Source organism: Phodopus roborovskii, unplaced genomic scaffold (genome assembly GCF_943737965.1).
Source record: "Phodopus roborovskii unplaced genomic scaffold, PHOROB, whole genome shotgun sequence".
NCBI classification, from domain to species: Eukaryota; Metazoa; Chordata; class Mammalia; order Rodentia; family Cricetidae; genus Phodopus; species Phodopus roborovskii.
Genome location: NW_026125562.1, coordinates 728,490 through 735,456, shown reverse-complemented (window position 1 = coordinate 735,456; position 6,967 = coordinate 728,490). Strand labels below are relative to the sequence as shown.

Below are 6,967 nucleotides of genomic sequence, written 5' to 3'. Positions count from 1 at the left end.
ATTTAGAAAGAAAGTTTAAGGAGATATTCAACATCCTCAGCCATAAGGAAAATGCAAATCAAAATGACTCTGAGGTTCTGTCTTACATTTTACACCAGTCAGAATGAGCATCTTAGGCAGGAGATGAGCTGGAAAAGAGTTAAAGGGGTAGAGCAATGAAAGCAATTTTGGTATCAGATAGAAACCTGGTACAAGGAAAATTCTCAGGAATCTATAAGGATGGCCTTATAGTGGATAGCAATAGTGGATAGGTAACTTGAACTGGCCACCTCCTATAATTAGATTCACAACTACCCAATTACCTTCATCCCATGACTGATAGAAACAGATGCACAGATTCAAAGCCACGTACTGGGTTGAGTTCAGGGTATCCTATTGAAGATAGAGAGGAAGGATTGTATGATCCAGGAGTTTAAGATCATCATGAGGGAACCTACAGAAATAACTAACCTGTCTCATATGAGCTCAAAGACTATGGATTCACAATGATCCAGCCTGCATGGGACCAACCTATGCTCCCTACATGTATGTGATAGTAGTATAGCTTGATCTCATTGAGGTTTCCTCCTGAAGCAGATGGGAACAGATATATATAGAGAGACATGTTAGACATTATGCATGGAGTGTTCTCCTTTATACTCCAGCTGCCTACACCCTTTCCATGCTTACACTTCCAAAATACATAAACATTTCCTAAAACTGGCATTTGCCCCTGTAGCTTACCTCTCCAAATCTCTAGACAATTACATTCACAGCTGGCCTCCTGTCTATACACTTTTACTGCAGCCCTTCTGCTCAACTTTAAATCTAAAAACAACAACAGCAGCACCAACAAACAAACTCTGGGATTCCCTCTCATAATCTATTTCCATCACTACCTCCCTCAACTCCTAAGTCTTGTCTGCTGTTTTGGATTCTGTCCTTCTAAACTACTCTTATCAAAAACTCATTACTTACATTCCTTACCTGTTCTTCCTTCAATCTGGGCACATGTATTCCTTTGCCTCAATGTCCTCACATCTTCTGCACTCCTTTCCCATACTCTCAAAGACCTTTTTCCCCATACATTTCATTCACTTTCCTCTTGACCAGGCAAGTTCCCCCTTCTGAGCAAAAGCCAAACACTCTCAGCTTTTCCACAGCAACCTCCAAAATCTGCTATATACTCTCTTTCTCACTATTTGACTAAAGCCTTTTAAATTATATTCTTAACACAACCAGACCTTTCTTTCAGGTAAAAGTTTTCCCCATTAACCTCATACATACAATCTAAATTTCCCTCCATCCACACAAGTATTCTCTAAGACCCCAAACAAGTTTCCCTTCACTCAACAGCCTAAATTTTCTCTCCTATTGCTCTCTGTAAGGGTAGAATCTCTTCCACATTTTCTGGGATCTCTTCCCCTTTCCTTGGTCTTGGGATTTCTCTTCCCAGCTACCAGGAGCATGACAAATATTCTTTCTAAACTCATTAATGTTGCCTCTTTCCATAGTCTATCTGTCCCAACAAATTACAAATTTCAAATCAACTACAGACTGCTCTAGCAAATCAAGCACCCAGATGCATATGTTTCCTCAGAATCTACATTCTGGTCCAAGCTCATAAATACAGTGAATCCCTGTCCCCTCCAAATGAGACCTTCCTAAATCCCTGCTCTTCAACTCCCCTCTGGCCAAGGCCACTAGCTCCACAGCCTCAGGGACCTAGACCACAGGCAGGCTCCCTGCTGTGCTGTGCTGGGCTGGGCAAGGTCTCTGGGTCTGGGACCTGAAGTGCCTAGGTCTAGGTCCCTTCCTGTGTCTCTTATTTTCTTTCTTTCTTTCTGTTTTTTTTTTTTTTTTTTTTTTTTTTTTTTTTTTTTTTTTTGTAACCCTGGTCCCTATGCCCTGTGTCTCTGGGGAAAATAAATCGCCTTTATCTACTTTGTGCTGAGAACTTGGCCTTGGGGTTCCTATGCTGTGTGTGTGTGTGTGTGTGTGTGTGTGTGTGTGTGTGTGTGTGTGTGTGTGTGTTTGGTTACAGTTTGATTTTTTTGGCCTTAAATTTTCCTTTTGGGTGGTCTTTGATTTTCTTTCTTGGTGGGGCTTGTATTTTTTTTTCTTTTGGTTTATTTGGAGAAAAAAAAATTAACGTTGTGTGGGTAGGTGGACTAGACTGAGTCCAATTTAAGGATGAAAGTCTTTTTGTATAAGTTCAGAACACATTCATTTCTGTTTGCTGAAAAATTCAAGCTGACTATGCTTTAACCTGTTTCTTGGATTTTACATGCTTCCTACTGTATGGAGCTTGATTTACACCTTGACTATACCCTGATAAAATGTTCTGACAAATAATTTAAAAAGTTCAGCCAAGTTTCCACTCCTAAATTAGGAAACTCACTATGGCAATTCCCCAATTCTTGAAAACCTCATAGCATTGCAGTTTTTTTGGGTGTATATACGCCTCAATTTTTACTGTGTTCAATGTTTGGTTATTCAAACCCAACTTTAGAGTTAGCCCTGTTTGACAGAAAATAAAGCTGGCTTACTTTGAGCAAAGATTTGGGTAATGGTCTTTACTCGTACTCATTGGAATTGACATAGAGAACAGGAGGAGATCTGGAGAGAACTTGGAGGAGGGGAATAATATTATATGATTAAATATATTTAATTAAAAATGTTTTAGAAAGTAAAAAAAAAAAATGATGGCCAGGAATCTTTAATCCTAGCACTCTGGAGGCAGAGGCAGGCAGATCTCTGTGAGTTCTAGGCCAGCCTGGTCTACAAAGCTACACAGAGAAACCCTATCTCCAAAAAAAAAAAAAAAAATCAAATAAAAAAAGAAAAAGAAATGTATATTTTAAAAATAATTAGAGAAATTATCAGTGAGTTCAGAAGAAAGCTCATATTGGATAATTGCTTGTATTTGTGCACAAGAACCTGAGTTTAATCCCAAGAATCTAAGGTAACAAGACAGTCAATTATAGTGACAGTGGACTGCACTTCCAGCTGTGAAGAAGAGATAGGTGGATCCCTGCAGCTCTGGCCAGTGTGGTCTAATCAGAGAGTTTCATACCAGTGTGAGACCCTTTCCAAAAATGAAGTAATCCACTGATTTGAAATAAATCATATTGCATTATTGGAAAGAAATAATAATAAGCACAATAACATAATTTTGGGTTTGATACCCTTCACTGAAAAGCTCTGTGCTTTTACTGAGTTATTAAGTGAATTGCTATAAAGTTTCTCTTCGATTTTTGTTTCATTTCTTTATAGGCAAAACTGAAAACTTACTGTCTCTTACCAGATTTGATATTATATTTACATTTCAATTACATCTTAACCTTAGATGTACAATGCCCAGAACTGTAGTGTCACCAATTATATTTCTAGTAGGTTATATAATCTCCCAATTACAACCAAAAATAAATGCCAGGTGGTTGAATCTGGAGTCATTAGAATGTACAGGAAAGGCTGTGGCTGACTTTTGTCTTTCTTGCTTAAATATAACATACTCACAAGAGGGTAGAACCAAAAATTAGCACATGGATCCAATGTCATATACCCCAGATGCCAGGATGAAGATAGCAGGAAGGAGAAAAAAATATCCTCCATGTACAGTTGTTGACACTTGTCCTATCCTTTCTGTGGCTCTTTGGGTTCTATTAGATTGATATTTTTTCTGTATTTCATAATTTCATTTTGACCAATAGTAGAATACATTACAAATCTTTATAGCAGTTAAAATATTAAAATGTATATATTGTACTGAAAAGTGGGCATTAATTACTGGAAAATTTTCTCTTTACAAAGGAAAAATTAAAAGAGTAGAAGACAGGAAACATAGTCAATTTATCAACTCATGTTTAAAAAAGAGAAATAATTTGAATCCACAATCCTACTTTTTATGTACAACTACAGATTCATTTACTCATAATTTTATGGTATTTAGAATCATTATTCTTTCATTTTTTAAGCATACTTTAATTTTGCTAAATGTTTTGTGATGCTGCTTAGCCAAATAATTGACCTCAACAGATCATGGCAACATATCAGAGTATGTCATATCTTAAAATATAGTCTAAGCCATGTAATCTGTCTAACCTGAATCACCCAGACCTCAGCCTGGGCCACACCTTTTGTTTGAACCTGCCTACAATCTCATAAAGAGCATTTCAGAAATTGTGGTCACTGACACTTGTATCTTTACTATTCCACATTTGCAGTATTATTTTTTGATCATATTAACATGTTCCTCATTTTGTTTTAACAGTTTTACTCATAATTATTTATGTATTAATGAATTCATGATGTATGTGTGTGGCATCTATACATGTTCATGTGTAGACAAGTACACCCATGCATTCACAGAGGACAGTGTATTGCTCTATAACATTCTGCCTTATTCCTTTGACATTGTGACTATCACTGCAATCCTAGATCTAAGATGATGGGCACAAAGCCCCAGTGACCCTTCTGTTTCTTTCCTACATCACTGGCTTACAGGTTTATGCAGCTATTGACTGTACTTTTACATAGGTTGTGGAGATCTTAAATCAGTTCACTGTGCTTGAGCAGCAAATATTCTTAACCCTGAGTCTTCTCCCCATGTTATTAATTTTCAGTGAAAATAAATCTTGCTTTTGTTCTATATTTTTATCCTCATTTTAGTTGACCAATCATCTTCATTGTCATGTGATTAATTGTCCAAAAATTACATGTCATCCTTCTGGATTTTTATCACTGTCTTACACTGTTAATCCTCTGCTCCCATCAGCTTCTGTCACTGTTGTACAGATCCAGGCATTATGCTGACTTGCTCCTGTCACCTGGCAAAATGCTGTCAGGCAGTACCCTGGTCAGTCCTGGTGCAAAGGACCCCTTAAAAGAATGACCTCTGCCCACTTATGCTCTCTTTTAACTTTCTCTTTCCTGTTGTTTCCCTGGGACAGACAGGACTTTCCCTGTCTTCCTCTTCTCTTCTGTCCTCTCTCTGTGTCTCATTACCTCTTTTCTCTTTCCTCCCCCCTTCCCTCCCCTTTCTAATAAAACTTTTCACGAGTTTGTCCCTCTGCATCTGGTCTTGCCTACCAAGGTCTTCCTCAAACTTAATAATGCTGTCTGAATATTGAGATGACATTACCTCCTGGAAGTTCTGGGTGGCCCTACAGGTGTTTTCCTCTTTACACCATTGTCAGATTCTTGTCTTATTCTTGTCATTGCTAATCTCAGCTTACATTAAAAAGAAAGAAAGGAAGAAAGAAAGAAAGGAAGGAAGGAAGAAAGAAAGAAAGAAAAGTAATGTTGATACTATGGTGTCCCGTAATCACTCAGAAAATCCAGTGGACTTTGTTTTACAGCTTCTATATGGAGTAGTTCCTTGAAAACTCTCTGGAGAATCACTCGAAGGAATGTGTAGGTTCTCTCCTCCCACTTTCATGTTGCCTCTGGGAATCAAACTCAAGTCTTCAGACTCAGGTAGTTGTATTTTTAAATCACACTATCTCACCATCCCCCAAATGTCTCTTTAATAGAGAAGTTTACTGTAATGTCTTATATAGAATATCGTTCTGTAGTGCTATTCACAGTTGCTTATTACTCTTTAAAGCATGACTCGCATACCATATATGAGACATCCATTTGTTTAAAGTTTCTGTTTTGTTTATCTCCAAATCGTGTAGACGCAGAGGTATAAAGGATCTTTGCAGTTTCTTTCACAGCTCTCTTTCTAGTGGAAACTTCCCAATAATGTCAGACAAGTAACTGTGTAAAATGAAAAACGAACTTTGGCAAAGTCTAACCCATATAAAATAGATTTATAATTAAGTGCTTTGGAGTAAAAGACTTTAACAAAGACCATGTCAATGCAATAATATTTGTTCAAATACCCATATCTGTACAAAGTAAAGAAATCTGAGAGAGAGAAAGAGCAAGAGAGAATGTGTGTTTATAAAACTTGAGCCAATATATGTGTTATGTTTGATTTGTGACAACATAATACCTCTTGGCAAAACATGTTATACAGTTGCATAACTCATGGTGATCAAGGAGTAATTAGAGAAATCGATCACATAATCCCAATGAGTGAACTACTTCAGTAATCCCATATGCTAAAGTTTCCACCACCCTAATAGTGCCACATGAGAGCATTATATGGACATTATAGATGCAAAGTGTATTACATCAACTAAAAGAAGGATTCATTGTTTTGAGGTTTTAGTACCTGAATAGACAGTTGATGTTATGTGTATGCTAACCAAACAAAATATTATAGTGATAGGTGTTAATGGAGAGAATAGTAGCTACTATGTGCCAGGCAGAACTTTAATAAGCAAGCTAGCCTGCTCAGCCACATATATACTAAATTTAGAACAATACAGAGAATCTTAGCATGGTCCCTTTTAAGATAGTATTTAAATTCAAGAAACATTCCCTATTTTAAAATAATGTCACTAGGTAACAGCATTTTGCTTTGATACCTATTAGACTATAAGTAATAATAGAACATTAATATGGTCAATACTGTTAATATACAATCATCTGCCAAAGATACTACATCTCAACCCTGTCGTCCTGCCATCAGTCATTCAGTATATGAGCTATTGAATGATTTTGAAAATCCATATCGCAATAATCTGAATGTCCTCTGAATCCAGAGGACATGTACTCAGTACATATCTATGATGTTATGTGTCTTAGGGGAGAATTCTTGGAATATAATCAAGTTTGTTATGAAGAATTGTATATTCTAGAGAGAAAATTTGCAGAGAAAATTTGAAAGTAACTGGTGAAGATATGTGGCTGCTAATGTAGGAATATGAGAGCAGCCATTAATCCTGAAACTCATATTCAGTATCTGGATCACACAGATGTGTTGAGAGGGTTAAATATTTTGTGCATACCTACAGATGTGTTCACTTTCTCTGATTATTGAGCATCATCAGTAAATTTTCTATGACATTGTTTTTTCTTGTTTAATGTTTTTCTT

The 6,967-nt window shown here is 36.8% G+C and overlaps 1 non-coding gene across 1 annotated transcript; it reads left to right on the top strand.

Annotated features, from left to right (window-relative positions):
* The first annotated feature begins 6,318 nt into the window (after nt 1-6,318).
* LOC127216906 (U6 spliceosomal RNA) lies at nt 6,319-6,420 on the top strand. The gene has a single exon (XR_007834054.1). It is a non-coding gene; the product is annotated as a U6 spliceosomal RNA (small nuclear RNA).
* The last annotated feature ends 547 nt before the right edge of the window (nt 6,421-6,967 follow it).